This window comes from Silurus aristotelis (genome assembly GCF_946808225.1).
Source record: "Silurus aristotelis genome assembly, chromosome: 11".
NCBI lineage: Eukaryota > Metazoa > Chordata > Actinopteri > Siluriformes > Siluridae > Silurus > Silurus aristotelis.
Genome location: NC_139584.1, coordinates 29,592,582 through 29,613,678, shown reverse-complemented (window position 1 = coordinate 29,613,678; position 21,097 = coordinate 29,592,582). Strand labels below are relative to the sequence as shown.

Sequence of the window (21,097 nt, the reverse complement as noted above, 5' to 3'; positions counted from 1 at the left end):
CGTTTAATCCCGCTCTGCCCTTCACTCGCGAACCCCTGCCACACTTTATTTCATTGTACACTTTACAAGCTTATTGACAAATGATCCAGTAATGAATCAACGTATGCTATGTATCTTTTGCCCTTAGTCTGTTTTACAGCTTAAATGTGATTTGGTGTCATTTGTTTGTTTTTTACAGCAATCCACCTAATACTGGTCCCAATACAGGAGGAGGTCCACCTGGATCTGGTCCAATTACAGACAAGTCAGTGCATTCAAACACTTTAAGACAACCCTGAACTAGCATTTCCCTTTTCATTTTTCAAAAGGTCGTTAGTAAATTTGAGAATTAGGGAATGACACCAGAATGTTCATTGGCGCATTACCTCCAATCATTCTGCTTCCAGGAGATAGCCCTTAGTTGACCGAACAGAGAATGTTTCTCAGATCCCTCCTCACGAATGATATCCCAACTTAGGCACAGGGGACATGGTTTAATTCCTGGCCAAGACAATGGATCCGTCATGTCTGACCCTTTAAGGGAACCATTAAAGAGACGCTGGGCTTCCAGCCGGTGTAGAATAGACTATTTGAAGTTCTAGGGGTCCCTATGCACCAAGAAGCTATTTCCTCAGATGGCACAATTATAAAGGCTGGTGTATGACACTAAATGCAGACCAACTTGACTGGCAGGTTGTGTGGGTGCTAATGTTTCTGCAAGAATAATTTTCCAGACGTACAGAAACTGCTACTCTCAGAGTCTATGGGACCATCATTTTGTCCTGTCATGATTCGATTAGTGGCCTCGTTTCGGCATTCACACCCTGGTCGTCCGCTTTATTCGTGGAGCAAAGTGACTGAGGCTGACCACCAGAGCAACAGTCTCTGCATGGCACTTAACTGTAGTGGATGTAGCTGTATTAATTTCGATATGAGCAGTAACTTTCCTAAAAGCATCTAAGGGAGGTCTTGAGCACTGTTTCAAGCCCCGAGAGTCAATGCATTAGTGCACTGTAGCATTTGCGCTGAGACTGCTTTACTGCATGAATGTGATCTGATGTCAGTTGTTTGTTCTTTACAGCAATCCACCTAATACTGGTCCCAACACAGGAGGAGGTCCACCTGGATCTGGTCCAATTACAGACTAGTCAGTGCATTCAAACACTGCAAGACCACACTAAAATAGTTTTTGTCGTTTAAATTTGAAAAAGACCTTTAGTAAACTTGAGAATCAGTCATTTAGAGCAGAACGCTAGTTTTCCCTTTAAAAATTATAAAGATAACATTATATGGTAGCGGTTCACGAGTAAAAGTCAAAGCTGGACTGAAACAGAGCACACTCATTAGTCTAAACAGCTACAGGCTTAGTCTTTCTGCTCGTTTAATCCCGCTCTGCCCTTCACTCATGAACCACGGCCACACTGTATTTCATTGTACACTTTACAAGCTTATTGACATATGATCCAGTAATGACTCAACGTATGCTATGTATCTTTTGCCCTTAGTCTGTTTTACTGCTTAAATGTGATTTGGTGTCATTTGTTTATTCTTTACAGCAATCCACCTAATACTGGTCCCAATACAGGAGGGGGTCCACCTGGATCTGGTCCAATTACAGACAAGTCAGTGCATTCAAACACAGCAAGACAACCCTGAAATAGCATTTCTCCTTTCATTTTACAAAAAGTCGTTAGTAATTTTGAGGATTAGGGATAGACACCAGAATGTCTATTTGCGCATTTTCTCCAATCAGTCTGCTTCCAGGAGCCCTGGAAAAGGCACATCAGCAAGGGTGTTGCCCCTAATTGATAGCCCATAGTTGACCGAGGTGGTATATTTCTCAGATCCCTCCTCACGAGAGATATCCCATCTCAGGCACAGGGGACATTCCTTGATCCCCAGCCCAAACAATGAACCCCCCATTTCTGAACCTTGAAGGGAACCATCAAAGAGACGCTGGGCTTCCAGTCGGGGTAGAATAGACTATTTGAAGTTCTAGGGGTTCCTATGCACGAAGAAGCTATTTCCTCAGATGGTACAATTATAAAGGCTGGTGTATGACACTCCATGCAGACCAAGTTAACTGGCAGGTTTTGTCGGTGCTAATGTTTCTGCAAGAATAATTTTCCACACGTACAGAAACTTTTACTCTCAGAGTCTATGTGACCATCATTTTGTCCCTTTAATGATTCGATTACTGGCCTCGTTTCATCATTCACACCCTGGCCATCTGGTTCATTCGTGGAGCAAAGTGACTGAGGCTGACCACCAGAGCGACAGTCTCTGCATGGCACTTAACTGTAGTGGATGTAGCTGTATTAATTTGGATATGAGCAGCAACTTTCCAAAAAGCATCTAAGGGAGGTCTTGAGCACTGGTTCAAGCCCCGAGAGTCAATGCATCAGTGCACTGTAGCATTTGCCCTGAGACTGATTTACTGCTTAAATGTGATCTGATGTCAGTTGTTTGTTCTTTACAGCAATCCACCTAATACTGGTCCCAACACAGGAGGAGGTCCACCTGGATCTGGTCCAATTACAGACAAGTCAGTGCATTCAAACACTGCAAGACCACACTAAAATAGTTTTTGTCGTTTAAATTTAAAAAAGGCCTTTAGTAAACTTGAGAATCAGTAATTTAGAGCAGAACGCTAGTTTTCCCTTTAAAAAATATAAAGATAACATTATATGGTAGCGGTTCACGAGTGAAAGTCAAAGCCGGACTGAAACAGAGCACACTGATTAGTCTAATCAGCTACAGGCTTAGTCTTTCTGCTCGTTTAATCCCGCTCTGCCCTTCACTCGCGAACCCCTGCCACACTTTATTTCATTGTACACTTTACAAGCTTATTGACAAATGATCCAGTAATGAATCAACGTATGCTATGTATCTTTTGCCCTTAGTCTGTTTTACAGCTTAAATGTGATTTGGTGTCATTTGTTTGTTTTTTACAGCAATCCACCTAATACTGGTCCCAATACAGGAGGAGGTCCACCTGGATCTGGTCCAATTACAGACAAGTCAGTGCATTCAAACACTTTAAGACAACCCTGAACTAGCATTTCCCTTTTCATTTTTCAAAAGGTCGTTAGTAAATTTGAGAATTAGGGAATGACACCAGAATGTTCATTGGCGCATTACCTCCAATCATTCTGCTTCCAGGAGATAGCCCTTAGTTGACCGAACAGAGAATGTTTCTCAGATCCCTCCTCACGAATGATATCCCAACTTAGGCACAGGGGACATGGTTTAATTCCTGGCCAAGACAATGGATCCGTCATGTCTGACCCTTTAAGGGAACCATTAAAGAGACGCTGGGCTTCCAGCCGGTGTAGAATAGACTATTTGAAGTTCTAGGGGTCCCTATGCACCAAGAAGCTATTTCCTCAGATGGCACAATTATAAAGGCTGGTGTATGACACTAAATGCAGACCAACTTGACTGGCAGGTTGTGTGGGTGCTAATGTTTCTGCAAGAATAATTTTCCAGACGTACAGAAACTGCTACTCTCAGAGTCTATGGGACCATCATTTTGTCCTGTCATGATTCGATTAGTGGCCTCGTTTCGGCATTCACACCCTGGTCGTCCGCTTTATTCGTGGAGCAAAGTGACTGAGGCTGACCACCAGAGCAACAGTCTCTGCATGGCACTTAACTGTAGTGGATGTAGCTGTATTAATTTCGATATGAGCAGTAACTTTCCTAAAAGCATCTAAGGGAGGTCTTGAGCACTGTTTCAAGCCCCGAGAGTCAATGCATTAGTGCACTGTAGCATTTGCGCTGAGACTGATTTACTGCATGAATGTGATCTGATGTCAGTTGTTTGTTCTTTACAGCAATCCACCTAATACTGGTCCCAACACAGGAGGAGGTCCACCTGGATCTGGTCCAATTACAGACTAGTCAGTGCATTCAAACACTGCAAGACCACACTAAAATAGTTTTTGTCGTTTAAATTTGAAAAAGACCTTTAGTAAACTTGAGAATCAGTCATTTAGAGCAGAACGCTAGTTTTCCCTTTAAAAATTATAAAGATAACATTATATGGTAGCGGTTCACGAGTAAAAGTCAAAGCTGGACTGAAACAGAGCACACTCATTAGTCTAAACAGCTACAGGCTTAGTCTTTCTGCTCGTTTAATCCCGCTCTGCCCTTCACTCATGAACCACGGCCACACTGTATTTCATTGTACACTTTACAAGCTTATTGACATATGATCCAGTAATGACTCAACGTATGCTATGTATCTTTTGCCCTTAGTCTGTTTTACTGCTTAAATGTGATTTGGTGTCATTTGTTTATTCTTTACAGCAATCCACCTAATACTGGTCCCAATACAGGAGGGGGTCCACCTGGATCTGGTCCAATTACAGACAAGTCAGTGCATTCAAACACAGCAAGACAACCCTGAAATAGCATTTCTCCTTTCATTTTACAAAAAGTCGTTAGTAATTTTGAGGATTAGGGATAGACACCAGAATGTCTATTTGCGCATTTTCTCCAATCAGTCTGCTTCCAGGAGCCCTGGAAAAGGCACATCAGCAAGGGTGTTGCCCCTAATTGATAGCCCATAGTTGACCGAGGTGGTATATTTCTCAGATCCCTCCTCACGAGAGATATCCCATCTCAGGCACAGGGGACATTCCTTGATCCCCAGCCCAAACAATGAACCCCCCATTTCTGAACCTTGAAGGGAACCATCAAAGAGACGCTGGGCTTCCAGTCGGGGTAGAATAGACTATTTGAAGTTCTAGGGGTTCCTATGCACCAAGAAGCTATTTCCTCAGATGGTACAATTATAAAGGCTGGTGTATGACACTCCATGCAGACCAAGTTAACTGGCAGGTTTTGTCGGGGCTAATGTTTCTGCAAGAATAATTTTCCACACGTACAGAAACTTTTACTCTCAGAGTCTATGTGACCATCATTTTGTCCCTTTAATGATTCGATTACTGGCCTCGTTTCATCATTCACACCCTGGCCGTCCGGTTCATTCGTGGAGCAAAGTGACTGAGGCTGACCACCAGAGCGACAGTCTCTGCATGGCACTTAACTGTAGTGGATGTAGCTGTATTAATTTGGATATGAGCAGCAACTTTCCTAAAAGCATCTAAGGGAGGTCTTGAGCACTGTTTCAAGCCCCGAGAGTCAATGCATTAGTGCACTGTAGCATTTGCGCTGAGACTGCTTTACTGCATGAATGTGATCTGATGTCAGTTGTTTGTTCTTTACAGCAATCCACCTAATACTGGTCCCAACACAGGAGGAGGTCCACCTGGATCTGGTCCAATTACAGACTAGTCAGTGCATTCAAACACTGCAAGACCACACTAAAATAGTTTTTGTCGTTTAAATTTTGAAAAAGGCCTTTAGTAAACTTGAGAATCAGTCATTTAGAGCAGAACGCTAGTTTTCCCTTTAAAAATTATAAAGATAACATTATATGGTAGCGGTTCACGAGTAAATGTCAAAGCTGGACTGAAACAGAGCACACTGATTAGTCTAATCAGCTACAGGCTTAGTCTTTCTGCTCGTTTAATCCCGCTCTGCCCTTCACTCATGAACCATGGCCACACTGTATTTCATTGTACACTTTACAAGCTTATTGACATTTGATCCAGTAATGACTCAACGTATGCTATGTATCTTTTGCCCTTAGTCTGTTTTACTGCTTAAATGTGATTTAGTGTCATTTGTTTATTCTTTACAGCAATCCACCTAATACTGGTCCCAATACAGGAGGAGGTCCACCTGGATCTGGTCCAATTACAGACAAGTCAGTGCATTCAAACACTGCAAGACAACCCTGAAATAGCATTTCTCCTTTAATTTTTCGAAAAATTGTCAGTAATTTTGAGGATTAGGGAATGACACCAGAATGTCTATTTGCGCATGTTCTCCAATCAGTCTGCTTCCAGGAGCCCTGGAAAAGGCACATCAGCAAGGGTGTTGCCCCTAGTTGATAGCCCCTAGTTGACTGAACAGAGTATATTTCTCTAATCCCTCCTCACGAGAGATATCCCATCTCAGGCACAGGGGACATTCCTTGATCCCCAGACCAAACAATGGACCCCCCATTTCTGAACCTTGAAGGGAACCAACAAAGAGACGCTCGGCTTCCAGCCGGGGTAGAATAGACTATTTGAAGTTCTAGGGGTCCCTTTGCACCAAAAAGCTATTTCCTCAGATGGCACAATTATAAAGGCTGGTGTATGACACTACATGCAGACCAACTTGACTGGCAGGTTGTGTCGGTGCTAATGTTTCTGCAAGAATAATTTTCCAGACGTACAGAAACTGCTACTCTCAGAGTCTATGGGACCAACATGTTGTCCTGTCATGATTCGATTACTGGCCTCGTTTCGTCATTCACACCCTGGTCGTCTGCTTCATTCGTGAAGCAAAGTGACTGAGGCTGACCACCAGAGCGACAGTCTCTGCATGGCAATTAACTGTAGTGGATGTAGCTGTATTAATTTGGATATGAGCAGCAACTTTCCTAAAAGCATCTAAGGGAGGTTTTGATCACTGGTTCAAGCCCCCAGAGTCAATGCATTAGTGCAATGTAGCATTTGCCCTGAGACTGATTTACTGCTTAAATGTGATCTGATGTCAGTTGTTTGTTCTTTACAGCAATCCACCTAATACTGGTCCCAACACAGGAGGAGGTCCACCTGGATCTGGTCCAATTACAGACAAGTCAGTGCATTCAAACACTGCAAGACCACACTAAAATAGTTTTTGTCGTTTAAATTTGAAAAAGGCCTTTAGTAAACTTGAGAATCAGTAATTTAGAGCAGAACGCTAGTTTTCCCTTTAAAAATTATAAAGATAACATTATATGGTAGCGGTTCACGAGTGAAAGTCAAAGCTGGACTGAAACAGAGCACACTGATTAGTCTAATCAGCTACAGGCTTAGTCTTTCTGCTCGTTTAATCCCGCTCTGCCCTTCACTCATGAACCATGGCCACACTGTATTTCATTGTACACTTTACAAGCTTATTGACATATGATCCAGTAATGACTCAACGAATGCTATGTATCTTTTGCCCTTAGTCTGTTTTACTGCTTAAATGTGATTTGGTGTCATTTGTTTATTCTTTACAGCAATCCACCTAATACTGGTCCCAATACAGGAGGAGGTCCACCTGGATCTGGTCCAATTACAGACAAGTCAGTGCATTCAAACACAGCAAGACAAACCTGAAATAGCATTTCTCCTTTCATTTTTCAAAAAGTCGTTAGAAATTCTAATAATTTGGGAATGACACCAGAATGTCTATTTGCGCATTTTCTCCAATCAGTCTGCTTCCAGGAGCCCTGGAAAAGGCACATCAGCAAGGGTGTTGCCCCTAATTGATAGCCCCTAGTTGACTGAACAGAGTATATTTCTCTGATCCCTCCTCACGAGAGATATCCCATCTCAGGCACAGGGGACATTCCTTGATCCCCAGACCAAACAATGGACCCCCCATTTCTGAACCTTGAAGGGAACCAACAAAGAGACGCTGGGCTTCCAGCCCGGGTAGAATAGACTATTTGAAGTTCTAGGGGTCCCTTTGCACCAAAAAGCTATTTCCTCAGATGGCACAATTATAAAGGCTGGTGTATGACACTACATGCAGACCAACTTGACTGGCAGGTTGTGTCGGTGCTAATGTTTCTGCAAGAATAATTTTCCACACGTACAGAAACGTTTACTCTCAGAGTCTATGTGACCATCATTTTGTCCCTTTAATGATTCGATTACTGGCCTCGTTTCATCATTCACACCCTGGCCGTCCGGTTCATTCGTGGAGCAAAGTGACTGAGGCTGACCACCAGAGCGACAGTCTCTGCATGGCACTTAACTGTAGTGGATGTAGCTGTATTAATTTGGATATGAGCAGCAACTTTCCTAAAAGCATCTAAGGGAGGTCTTGAGCACTGGTTCAAGCCCCGAGAGTCAATGCATCAGTGCACTGTAGCATTTGCCCTGAGACTGATTTACTGCTTAAATGTGATCTGATGTCAGTTGTTTGTTCTTTACAGCAATCCACCTAATACTGGTCCCAACACAGGAGGAGGTTCACCTGGATCTGGTCCAATTACAGACAAGTCAGTGCATTCAAACACTGCAAGACCACACTAAAATAGTTTTTGTCGTTTAAATTTTGAAAAAGGCCTTTAGTAAACTTGAGAATCAGTCATTTAGAGCAGAACGCTAGTTTTCCCTTTAAAAATTATAAAGATAACATTATATGGTAGCGGTTCACGAGTAAAAGTCAAAGCTGGACTGAAACAGAGCACACTCATTAGTCTAAACAGCTACAGGCTTAGTCTTTCTGCTCGTTTAATCCCGCTCTGCCCTTCACTCATGAACCACGGCCACACTGTATTTCATTGTACACTTTACAAGCTTATTGACATATGATCCAGTAATGACTCAACGTATGCTATGTATCTTTTGCCCTTAGTCTGTTTTACTGCTTAAATGTGATTTGGTGTCATTTGTTTATTCTTTACAGCAATCCACCTAATACTGGTCCCAATACAGGAGGAGGTCCACCTGGATCTGGTCCAATTACAGACAAGTCAGTGCATTCAAACACTGCAAGACAACCCTGAAATAGCATTTCTCCTTTAATTTTTCGAAAAATTGTCAGTAATTTTGAGGATTAGGGAATGACACCAGAATGTCTATTTGCGCATTTTCTCCAATCAGTCTGCTTCCAGGAGCCCTGGCAAAGGCACATCAGCAAGGGTGTTGCCCCTAATTGATAGCCCCTAGTTGACCGAACAGAGTATGTTTCTCAGATCCCTCCTCACAAGAGATATCACATCTCAGGCACAGGGGACATTGCTTGATCCCCAGCCCAAACAATGGACCCGTCATTTCTGACCCTTGAAGGGAACCAACAAAGAGACGCTGGGCTTCCAGCCGGTCTAGAATAGACTATTTGAAGTTCTAGGGGTTCCTATGCACCAAGAAGCTATTTCCTCAGATGGTACAATTATAAAGGCTGGTGTATGACACTCCATGCAGACCAAGTTGACTGGCAGGTTGTGTCGGTGCTAATGTTTCTGCAAGAATAATTTTCCAGACGTACAGAAACTGCTACTCTCAGAGTCTATGGGACCAACATGTTGTCCTGTCATGATTCGATTACTGGCCTTGTTTCGACATTCACACCCTGGTCGTCTGCTTCATTTGTGAAGCAAAGTGACTGAGGCTGACCATCAGAGCGACAGTCTCTGCATGGCAATTAACTGTAGTGGATGTAGCTGTATTAATTTGGATATGAGCAGCAACTTTCCTAAAAGGATCTAAGGGAGGTTTTGATCACTGGTTCAAGCCCCCAGAGTCAATGCATCAGTGCAATGTAGCATTTGCCCTGAGACTGATTTACTGCTTAAATGTTATCTGATGTCAGTTGTTTGTTCTTTACAGCAATCCACCTAATACTGGTCCCAACACAGGAGGAGGTCCACCTGGATCTGGTCCAATTACAGACAAGTCAGTGCATTCAAACACTGCAAGACCACACTAAAATAGTTTTTGTCGTTTAAATTTGAAAAAGGCCTTTAGTAAACTTGAGAATCAGTAATTTAGAGCAGAACGCTAGTTTTCCCTTTAAAAATTATAAAGATAACATTATATGGTAGCGGTTCACGAGTAAAAGTCAAAGCAGGACTGAAACAGAGCACACTGATTAGTCTAAACAGCTACAGGCTTAGTCTTTCTGCTCGTTTAATCCCGCTCTGCCCTTCACTCATGAACCACGGCCACACTGTATTTCATTGTACACTTTACAAGCTTATTGACATATGATCCAGTAATGACTCAACGTATGCTATGTATCTTTTGCCCTTAGTCTGTTTTACTGCTTAAATGTGATTTGGTGTCATTTGTTTATTCTTTACAGCAATCCACCTAATACTGGTCCCAATACAGGAGGGGGTCCACCTGGATCTGGTCCAATTACAGACAAGTCAGTGCATTCAAACACAGCAAGACAACCCTGAAATAGCATTTCTCCTTTCATTTTACAAAAAGTCGTTAGTAATTTTGAGGATTAGGGATAGACACCAGAATGTCTATTTGCGCATTTTCTCCAATCAGTCTGCTTCCAGGAGCCCTGGAAAAGGCACATCAGCAAGGGTGTTGCCCCTAATTGATAGCCCATAGTTGACCGAACAGAGTATATTTTTAGATCCCTCCTCACGAGAGATATCCCATCTCAGGCACAGGGGACATTCCTTGATCCCCAGCCCAAACAATGAACCCCCCATTTCTGAACCTTAAAGGGAACCATCAAAGAGACGCTGGGCTTCCAGTCGGGGTAGAATAGACTATTTGAAGTTCTAGGGGTTCCTATGCACCAAGAAGCTATTTCCTCAGATGGTACAATTATAAAGGCTGGTGTATGACACTCCATGCAGACCAAGTTAAGTGGCAGGTTTTGTCGGTGCTAATGTTTCTGCAAGAATAATTTTCCACACGTACAGAAACTTTTACTCTCAGAGTCTATGTGACCATCATTTTGTCCCTTTAATGATTCGATTACTGGCCTCGTTTCATCATTCACACCCTGGCCGTCCGGTTCATTCGTGGAGCAAAGTGACTGAGGCTGACCACCAGAGCGACAGTCTCTGCATGGCACTTAACTGTAGTGGATGTAGCTGTATTAATTTGGATATGAGCAGCAACTTTCCTAAAAGCATCTAAGGGAGGTCTTGAGCACTGGTTCAAGCCCCCAGAGTCAATGCATCAGTGCACTGTAGCATTTGCCCTGAGACTGATTTACTGCTTAAATGTGATCTGATGTCAGTTGTTTGTTCTTTACAGCAATCCACCTAATACTGGTCCCAACACAGGAGGAGGTCCACCTGGATCTGGTCCAATTACAGACAAGTCAGTGCATTCAAACACTGCAAGACCACACTAAAATAGTTTTTGTCGTTTAAATTTGAAAAAGGCCTTAAGTAAACTTGAGAATCAGTAATTTAGAGCAGAACGCTAGTTTTCCCTTTAAAAAATATAAAGATAACATTATATGGTAGCGGTTCACGAGTGAAAGTCAAAGCTGGACTGAAACAGAGCACACTGATTAGTCTAATCAGCTACAGGCTTAGTCTTTCTGCTCGTTTAATCCCGCTCTGCCCTTCACTCATGAACCCCTGCCACACTGTATTTCATTGTACACTTTACAAGCTTATTGACATATGATCCAGTAATGACTCAACGTATGCTATGTATCTTTTGCCCTTAGTCTGTTTTACTGCTTAAATGTGATTTGGTGTCATTTGTTTATTCTTTACAGCAATCCACCTAATACTGGTCCCAATACAGGAGGAGGTCCACCTGGATCTGGTCCAATTACAGACAAGTCAGTGCATTCAAACACAGCAAGACAAACCTGAAATAGCATTTCTCCTTTCATTTTTCAAAAAGTCGTTAGAAATTCTAATAATTTGGGAATGACACCAGAATGTCTATTTGCGCATTTTCTCCAATCAGTCTGCTTCCAGGAGCCCTGGAAAAGGCACATCAGCAAGGGTGTTGCCCCTAATTGATAGCCCCTAGTTGACTGAACAGAGTATATTTCTCTGATCCCTCCTCACGAGAGATATCCCATCTCAGGCACAGGGGACATTCCTTGATCCCCAGACCAAACAATGGACCCCTCATTTCTGAACCTTGAAGGGAACCAACAAAGAGACGCTCGGCTTCCAGCCGGGGTAGAATAGACTATTTGAAGTTCTAGGGGTCCCTTTGCACCAAAAAGCTATTTCCTCAGATGGCACAATTATAAAGGCTGGTGTATGACACTACATGCAGACCAACTTGACTGGCAGGTTGTGTCGGTGCTAATGTTTCTGCAAGAATAATTTTCCAGACGTACAGAAACTGCTACTCTCAGTGTCTATGGGACCAACATGTTGTCCTGTCATGATTCGATTACTGGCCTCGTTTCGTCATTCACACCCTGGTCGTCTGCTTCATTCGTGAAGCAAAGTGACTGAGGCTGACCATCAGAGCGACAGTCTCTGCATGGCAATTAACTATAGTGGATGTAGCTGTATTAATTTGGATATGAGCAGCAACTTTCCTAAAAGCATCTATGGGAAGTTTTGAGCACTGGTTCAAGCCCCCAGAGTCAATGCATCAGTGCAATGTAGCATTTGCGCTGAGACTGATTTACTGCTTAAATGTGATCTGATGTCAGTTGTTTGTTCTTTACAGCAATCCACCTAATACTGGTCCCAACACAGGAGGAGGTCCACCTGGATCTGGTCCAATTACAGACAAGTCAGTGCATTCAAACACTGCAAGACCACACTAAAATAGTTTTTGTCGTTTAAATTTGAAAAAGGCCTTTAGTAAACTTGAGAATCAGTAATTTAGAGCAGAACGCTAGTTTTCCATTTAAAAATTATAAAGATAACATTATATGGTAGCGGTTCACGAGTGAAAGTCAAAGCTGGACTGAAACAGAGCACACTGATTAGTCTAATCAGCTACAGGCTTAGTCTTTCTGCTCATTTAATCCCGCTCTGCCCTTCACTCGCGAACCCCTGCCACACTTTATTTCATTGTACACTTTACAAGCTTATTGACAAATGATCCAGTAATGACTCAACGTATGCTATGTATCTTTTGACCTTAGTCTGTTTTACTGCTTAAATGTGATTTGGTGTTATTTGTTTATTCTTTACAGCAACCCACCTAATACTGGTCCCAATACAGGAGGGGGTCCACCTGGATCTGGTCCAATTACAGACAAGTCAGTGCATTCAAACACAGCAAGACAACCCTGAAATAGCATTTCTCCTTTCATTTTTCAAAAAGTCGTTAGTAATTTTGAGGATTAGGGAATGACACCAGAATGTCTATTTGCGCATTTTCTCCAATCAGTCTGCTTCCAGGAGATAGCCCTTAGGTGACCGAACAGAGAATGTTTCTCAGATCCCTCCTCACGAATGATATCCCAACTTAGGCACAGGGGACATGGTTTAATTCCTGGCCAAGACAATGGATCCGTCATGTCTGACCCTTTAAGGGAACCATTAAAGAGACGCTGGGCTTCCAGCCGGTGTAGAATAGACTATTTGAAGTTCTAGGGGTCCCTATGCACCAAGAAGCTATTTCCTCAGATGGCACAATTATAAAGGCTGGTGTATGACACTAAATGCAGACCAACTTGACTGGCAGGTTGTGTGGGTGCTAATGTTTCTGCAAGAATAATTTTCCAGACGTACAGAAACTGCTACTCTCAGAGTCTATGGGACCATCATTTTGTCCTGTCATGATTCGATTACTGGCCTCTTTTCGGCATTCACACCCTGGTCGTCCGCTTTATTCGTGGAGCAAAGTGACTGAGGCTGACCACCAGAGCAACAGTCTCTGCATGGCACTTAACTGTAGTGGATGTAGCTGTATTAATTTCGATATGAGCAGCAACTTTCCTAAAAGCATCTAAGGGAGGTCTTGAGCACTGTTTCAAGCCCCGAGAGTCAATGCATTAGTGCACTGTAGCATTTGCGCTGAGACTGATTTACTGCATGAATGTGATCTGATGTCAGTTGTTTGTTCTTTACAGCAATCCACCTAATACTGGTCCCAACACAGGAGGAGGTCCACCTGGATCTGGTCCAATTACAGACTAGTCAGTGCATTCAAACACTGCAAGACCACACTAAAATAGTTTTTGTCGTTTAAATTTGAAAAAGACCTTTAGTAAACTTGAGAATCAGTCATTTAGAGCAGAACGCTAGTTTTCCCTTTAAAAATTATAAAGATAACATTATATGGTAGCGGTTCACGAGTGAAAGTCAAAGCTGGACTGAAACAGAGCACACTGATTAGTCTAATCAGCTACAGGCTTAGTCTTTCTGCTCATTTAATCCCGCTCTGCCCTTCACTCGCGAACCCCTGCCACACTTTATTTCATTGTACACTTTACAAGCTTATTGACAAATGATCCAGTAATGACTCAACGTATGCTATGTATCTTTTGACCTTAGTCTGTTTTACTGCTTAAATGTGATTTGGTGTTATTTGTTTATTCTTTACAGCAACCCACCTAATACTGGTCCCAATACAGGAGGGGGTCCACCTGGATCTGGTCCAATTACAGACAAGTCAGTGCATTCAAACACAGCAAGACAACCCTGAAATAGCATTTCTCCTTTCATTTTTCAAAAAGTCGTTAGTAATTTTGAGGATTAGGGAATGACACCAGAATGTCTATTTGCGCATTTTCTCCAATCAGTCTGCTTCCAGGAGATAGCCCTTAGGTGACCGAACAGAGAATGTTTCTCAGATCCCTCCTCACGAATGATATCCCAACTTAGGCACAGGGGACATGGTTTAATTCCTGGTCAAGACAATGGATCCGTCATGTCTGACCCTTTAAGGGAACCATTAAAGAGACGCTGGGCTTCCAGCCGGTGTAGAATAGACTATTTGAAGTTCTAGGGGTCCCTATGCACCAAGAAGCTATTTCCTCAGATGGCACAATTATAAAGGCTGGTGTATGACACTAAATGCAGACCAACTTGACTGGCAGGTTGTGTGGGTGCTAATGTTTCTGCAAGAATAATTTTCCAGACGTACAGAAACTGCTACTCTCAGAGTCTATGGGACCATCAATTTGTCCTGTCATGATTCGATTACTGGCCTCTTTTCGGCATTCACACCCTGGTCGTCCGCTTTATTCGTGGAGCAAAGTGACTGAGGCTGACCACCAGAGCAACAGTCTTTGCATGGCACTTAACTGTAGTGGATGTAGCTGTATTAATTTCGATATGAGCAGCAACTTTCCTAAAAGCATCTAAGGGAGGTCTTGAGCACTGTTTCAAGCCCCGAGAGTCAATGCATTAGTGCACTGTAGCATTTGCGCTGAGACTGATTTACTGCATGAATGTGATCTGATGTCAGTTGTTTGTTCTTTACAGCAATCCACCTAATACTGGTCCCAACACAGGAGGAGGTCCACCTGGATCTGGTCCAATTACAGACTAGTCAGTGCATTCAAACACTGCAAGACCACACTAAAATAGTTTTTGTCGTTTAAATTTGAAAAAGACCTTTAGTAAACTTGAGAATCAGTCATTTAGAGCAGAACGCTAGTTTTCCCTTTAAAAATTATAAAGATAACATTATATGGTAGCGGTTCACGAGTGAAAGTCAAAGCTGGACTGAAACAGAGCACACTGATTAGTCTAATCAGCTACAGGCTTAGTCTTTCTGCTCGTTTAATCCCGCTCTGCCCTTCACTCATGAACCCCTGCCACACTGTATTTCATTGTACACTTTACAAGCTTATTGACATATGATCCAGTAATGACTCAACGTATGCTATGTATCTTTTGCCCTTAGTCTGTTTTACTGCTTAAATGTGATTTGGTGTCATTTGTTTATTCTTTACAGCAATCCACCTAATACTGGTCCCAATACAGGAGGAGGTCCACCTGGATCTGGTCCAATTACAGACAAGTCAGTGCATTCAAACACTGCAAGACAACCCTGAAATAGCATTTCTCCTTTAATTTTTCGAAAAATTGTCAGTAATTTTGAGGATTAGGGATAGACACCAGAATGTCTATTTGCGCATTTTCTCCAATCAGTCTGCTTCCAGGAGCCCTGGCAAAGGCACATCAGCAAGGGTGTTGCCCCTAATTGATAGCCCCTAGTTGACCGAACAGAGTATGTTTCTCAGATCCCTCCTCACAAGAGATATCCCATCTCAGGCACAGGGGACATTCCTTGATCCCCAGCCCAAACAATGGACCCCCCATTTCTGAACCTTGAAGGGAACCATCAAAGAGACGCTGGGCTTCCAGTCGGGGTAGAATAGACTATTTGAAGTTCTTGGGGTTCCTATGCACCAAGAAGCTATTTCCTCAGATGGTACAATTATAAAGGCTGGTGTATGACACTCCATGCAGACCAAGTTAACTGGCAGGTTTTGTCGGTGCTAATGTTTCTGCAAGAATAATTTTCCACACGTACAGAAACTTTTACTCTCAGAGTCTATGTGACCATCATTTTGTCCCTTTAATGATTCGATTACTGGCCTCGTTTCATCATTCACACCCTGGCCATGTGGTTCATTCGTGGAGCAAAGTGACTGAGGCTGACCACCAGAGCGACAGTCTCTGCATGGCACTTAACTGTAGTGGATGTAGCTGTATTAATTTGGATATGAGCAGCAACTTTCCAAAAAGCATCTAAGGGAGGTCTTGAGCACTGGTTCAAGCCCCGAGAGTCAATGCATCAGTGCACTGTAGCATTTGCCCTGAGACTGATTTACTGCTTAAATGTGATCTGATGTCAGTTGTTTGTTCTTTACAGCAATCCACCTAATACTGGTCCCAACACAGGAGGAGGTCCACCTGGATCTGGTCCAATTACAGACAAGCCAGTGCATTCAAACACTGCAAGACCACACTAAAATAGTTTTTGTCGTTTAAATTTGAAAAAGGCCTTTAGTAAACTTGAGAATCAGTAATTTAGAGCAGAACGCTAGTTTTCCCTTTAAAAAATATAAAGATAACATTATATGGTAGCGGTTCACGAGTGAAAGTCAAAGCCGGACTGAAACAGAGCACACTGATTAGTCTAATCAGCTACAGGCTTAGTCTTTCTGCTCGTTTAATCCCGCTCTGCCCTTCACTCGCGAACCCCTGCCACACTTTATTTCATTGTACACTTTACAAGCTTATTGACAAATAATCCAGTAATGAATCAACGTATGCTATGTATCTTTTGCCCTTAGTCTGTTTTACAGCTTAAATGTGATTTGGTGTCATTTGTTTGTTTTTTACAGCAATCCACCTAATACTGGTCCCAATACAGGAGGAGGTCCACCTGGATCTGGTCCAATTACAGACAAGTCAGTGCATTCAAACACTTTAAGACAACCCTGAACTAGCATTTCCCTTTTCATTTTTCAAAAGGTCGTTAGTAATTTTGAGAATTAGGGAATGACACCAGAATGTTCATTGGCGCATTACCTCCAATCATTCTGCTTCCAGGAGATAGCCCTTAGTTGACCGAACAGAGAATGTTTCTCAGATCCCTCCTCACGAATGATATCCCAACTTAGGCACAGGGGACATGGTTTAATTCCTGGCCAAGACAATGGATCCGTCATGTCTGACCCTTTAAGGGAACCATTAAAGAGACGCTGGGCTTCCAGCCGGTGTAGAATAGTCTATTAGTAAAGAATAGACCTTTAGTAAACTTGAGAATCAGTCATTTAGAGCAGAACGCTAGTTTTCCCTTTAAAAATTATAAAGATAACATTATATGGTAGCGGTTCACGAGTGGAAGGCAAAGCTGGACCGTTTAATCCCGCTCTGCCCTTCACTTGCGAACCCCTGCCACACTGTATTTCATTGTACACTTTACAAGCTTATTGACATATGATCCAGTAATGACTCAACATATGCTATGTATCTTTTGCCCTTAGTCTGTTTTACTGCTTAAATGTGATTCAGTGTCATTTGTTTATTCTTTACAGCAATCCACCTAATACTGGTCCCAACACAGGAGGAGGTCCACCTGGATCTGGTCCAATTACAGACAAGTCAGTGCATTCAAACACTGCAAGACAACCCTGAAATAGCATTTGTCTTTTCATTTTTCAAAAAGTCATTGGTAATTTTGAGAATTAGGGAATGACACCAGAATGTTTATTTGCGCATTTCCTCCAATCGTTTTGCTTTCAGGAGCCCTGGCAAAGGCACATCAGCAAGGGTGTTGCCCCTAATTGATAGCCCCTAGTTGACTGAACAGAGTATATTTCTTTGATCCCTCCTCACGAGAGATATCCCATCTCAGGCACAGGGGACATTCCTTGATCCCCAGACCAAACAATGGACCCCCCATTTCTGAACCTTGAAGGGAACCATCAAAGAGACGCTGGGCTTCCAGCTGGGGTAGAATAGACTATTTGAAGTTCTAGGGGTCCCTTTGCACCAAAAAGCTATTTCCTCAGATGGCACAATTATAAAGGCTGGTGTATGACACTACATGCAGACCAAATTGAATGGCAGGTTGTGTCGGTGCTAATTTTTCTGCAAGAATAATTTTCCAGACGTACAGAAACTGCTACTCTCAGAGTCTATGTGACCATTTGTTTGTTTTTTACAGCAATCCACCTAATACTGGTCCCAATACAGGAGGAGGTCCACCTGGATCTGGTCCAATTACAGACAAGTCAGTGCATTCAAACACTTCAAGACAACCCTGAACTAGCATTTCCCTTTTCATTTTTTAAAAGGTCGTTAGTAATTTTGAGAAATAGGGAATGACAACAGAATGTTCATTGGCGCATTTCCTCCAATCATTCTGCTTCCAGGAGATAGCCCCTAGTTGACCGAACAGAGTATGTTTCTCAGATCCCTCCTCACGAATGATATCCCAACTTAGGCACAGGGGACATGGTTTAATTCCTGGCCAAGACAATGGATCCATCATGTCTAACCCTTGAAGGGAACCAACAAAGAGACGCTGGGCTTCCAGCCGGTGTAGAATAGACTATTTAAAGTTCTAGGGGTCCCTATGCACCAAAAAGCTATTTCCTCAGATGGCACAATTATAAAGGCTGGTGTATGACACTAAATGCAGACCAACTTGACTGGCAGGTTGTGTGGGTGCTATTGTTTCTGCAAGAATAATTTTCCAGATGTACAGAAACTGCTACTCTCAGAGTCTATGGGACCAACATGTTGTCCTGTCATGATTCGATTACTGGCCTCGTTTCGGCATTCACACCCTGGTCGTCCGCTTTATTCGTGGAGCTAAGTGACTGAGGCTGACCACCAGAGCAACAGTCTCTGCATGGCACTTAACTGTATTGGATGTAGCTGTATTAATTTCGATATGAGCAGCAACTTTCCTAAAAGCATCTAAGGGAGGTCTTGAGCACTGTTTCAAGCCCCGAGAGTCAATGCATTAGTGCACTGTAGCATTTGCGCTGAGACTGATTTACTGCATGAATGTGATCTGATGTCAGTTGTTTGTTCTTTACAGCAATCCACCTAATACTGGTCCCAACACAGGAGGAGGTCCACCTGGATCTGGTCCAATTACAGACTAGTCAGTGCATTCAAACACTGCAAGACCACACTAAAATAGTTTTTGTCGTTTAAATTTGAAAAAGACCTTTAGTAAACTTGAGAATCAGTCATTTAGAGCAGAACGCTAGTTTTCCCTTTAAAAATTATAAAGATAACATTATATGGTAGCGGTTCACGAGTGGAAGGCAAAGCTGGACTGAAACAGAGCACACTAATTAGTCTAATCAGCTACAGGTTTGGTCTTTCTGCTAGTTTAATCCCGCTCTGCCCTTCACTCATGAACCACGGCCACACTGTATTTCATTGTACACTTTACAAGCTTATTGACATATGATCCAGTAATGACTCAACGTATGCTATGTATCTTTTGCCCTTAGTCTGTTTTACTGCTTAAATGTGATTTGGTGTCATTTGTTTATTCTTTACAGCAATCCACCTAATACTGGTCCCAATACAGGAGGAGGTCCACCTGGATCTGGTCCAATTACAGACAAGTCAGTGCATTCAAACACAGCAAGACAACCCTGAAATAGCATTTCTCCTTTCATTTTTCAAAAAGTCGTTAGAAATTCTGAGAATTTGGGAATGACACCAGAATGTCTATTTGCGCATTTTCTCCAATCAGTCTGCTTCCAGGAGCCCTGGAAAAGGCACATCAGCAAGGGTGTTGCCCCTAATTGATAGCCCCTAGTTGACTGAACAGAGTATATTTCTCTGATCCCTCCTCACGAGAGATATCCCATCTCAGGCACAGGGGACATTCCTTGATCCCCAGACCAAACAATGGACCCCCCATTTCTGAAACTTGAAGGGAACCAACAAAGAGACGCTGGGCTTCCAGCCGGGGTAGAATAGACTATTTGAAGTTCTAGGGGTCCCTTTGCACCAAAAAGCTATTTCCTCAGATGGCACAATTATAAAGGCTGGTGTAAGACACTACATGCAGACCAACTTGACTGGCAGGTTGTGTCGGTGCTAATGTTTCTGCAAGAATAATTTTCCAGACGTACAGAAACTGCTACTCTCAGAGTCTATGTGACCAACATGTTGTCCTGTCATGATTCGATTACTGGCCTCGTTTCGTCATTCACACCCTGGTCGTCCGCTTCATTCATGAAGCAAAGTGACTGAGGCTGACCATCAGAGCGACAGTCTCTGCATGGCAATTAGCAGTAGTGGATGTAGCTGTATTAATTTGGATATGAGCAGCAACTTTCCTAAAAGCATCTAAGGGAGGTTTTGAGCACTGGTTCAAGCCCCCAGAGTCAATGCATCAGTGCACTGTAGCATTTGCGCTGAGACTGATTTACTGCATGAATGTGATCTGATGTCAGTTGTTTGTTCTTTACAGCAATCCACCTAATACTGGTCCCAACACAGGAGGAGGTCCACCTGGATCTGGTCCAATTACAGACTAGTCAGTGCATTCAAACACTGCAAGACCACACTAAAATAGTTTTTGTCGTTTAAATTTGAAAAAGACCTTTAGTAAACTTGAGAATCAGTCATTTAGAGCAGAACGCTAGTTTTCCCTTAAAAAATTATAAAGATAACATTATATGGTAGCGGTTCACGAGTGAAAGTCAAAGCTGGACTGAAACAGAGCACACTGATTAGTCTAATCAGCTACAGGCTTAGTCTTTCTGCTCGTTTAATCCCGCTCTGCCCTTCACTCATGAACCCCTGCCACACTTTATTTCATTGTACACTTTACAAGCTTATTGACAAATGATCCAGTAATGAGTCAACATATGCTATGTATCTTTTGCCCTTAGTCTGTTTTACTGCTTAAATGTGATTTGGTGTTATTTGTTTATTCTTTACAGCAACCCACCTAATACTGGTCCCAATACAGGAGGGGGTCCACCTGGATCTGGTCCAATTACAGACAAGTCAGTGCATTCAAACACAGCAAGACAAACCTGAAATAGCATTTCTCCTTTCATTTTTCAAAAAGTCGTTAGTAATTTTGAGGATTAGGGAATGACACCAGAATGTCTATTTGCGCATTTTCTCCAATCAGTCTGCTTCCAGGAGCCCTGGAAA

General features: G+C 42.7%; 1 protein-coding gene across 1 annotated transcript in view; it reads left to right on the top strand.

Annotated features, from left to right (window-relative positions):
- LOC310733749 (uncharacterized protein) overlaps positions 1-21,097 on the top strand; it is a gene marked incomplete at its 3' end in the record, with an annotated part of 67,044 nt that overhangs the window by 43,037 nt on the left and 2,910 nt on the right. The window lies entirely within an intron of this gene.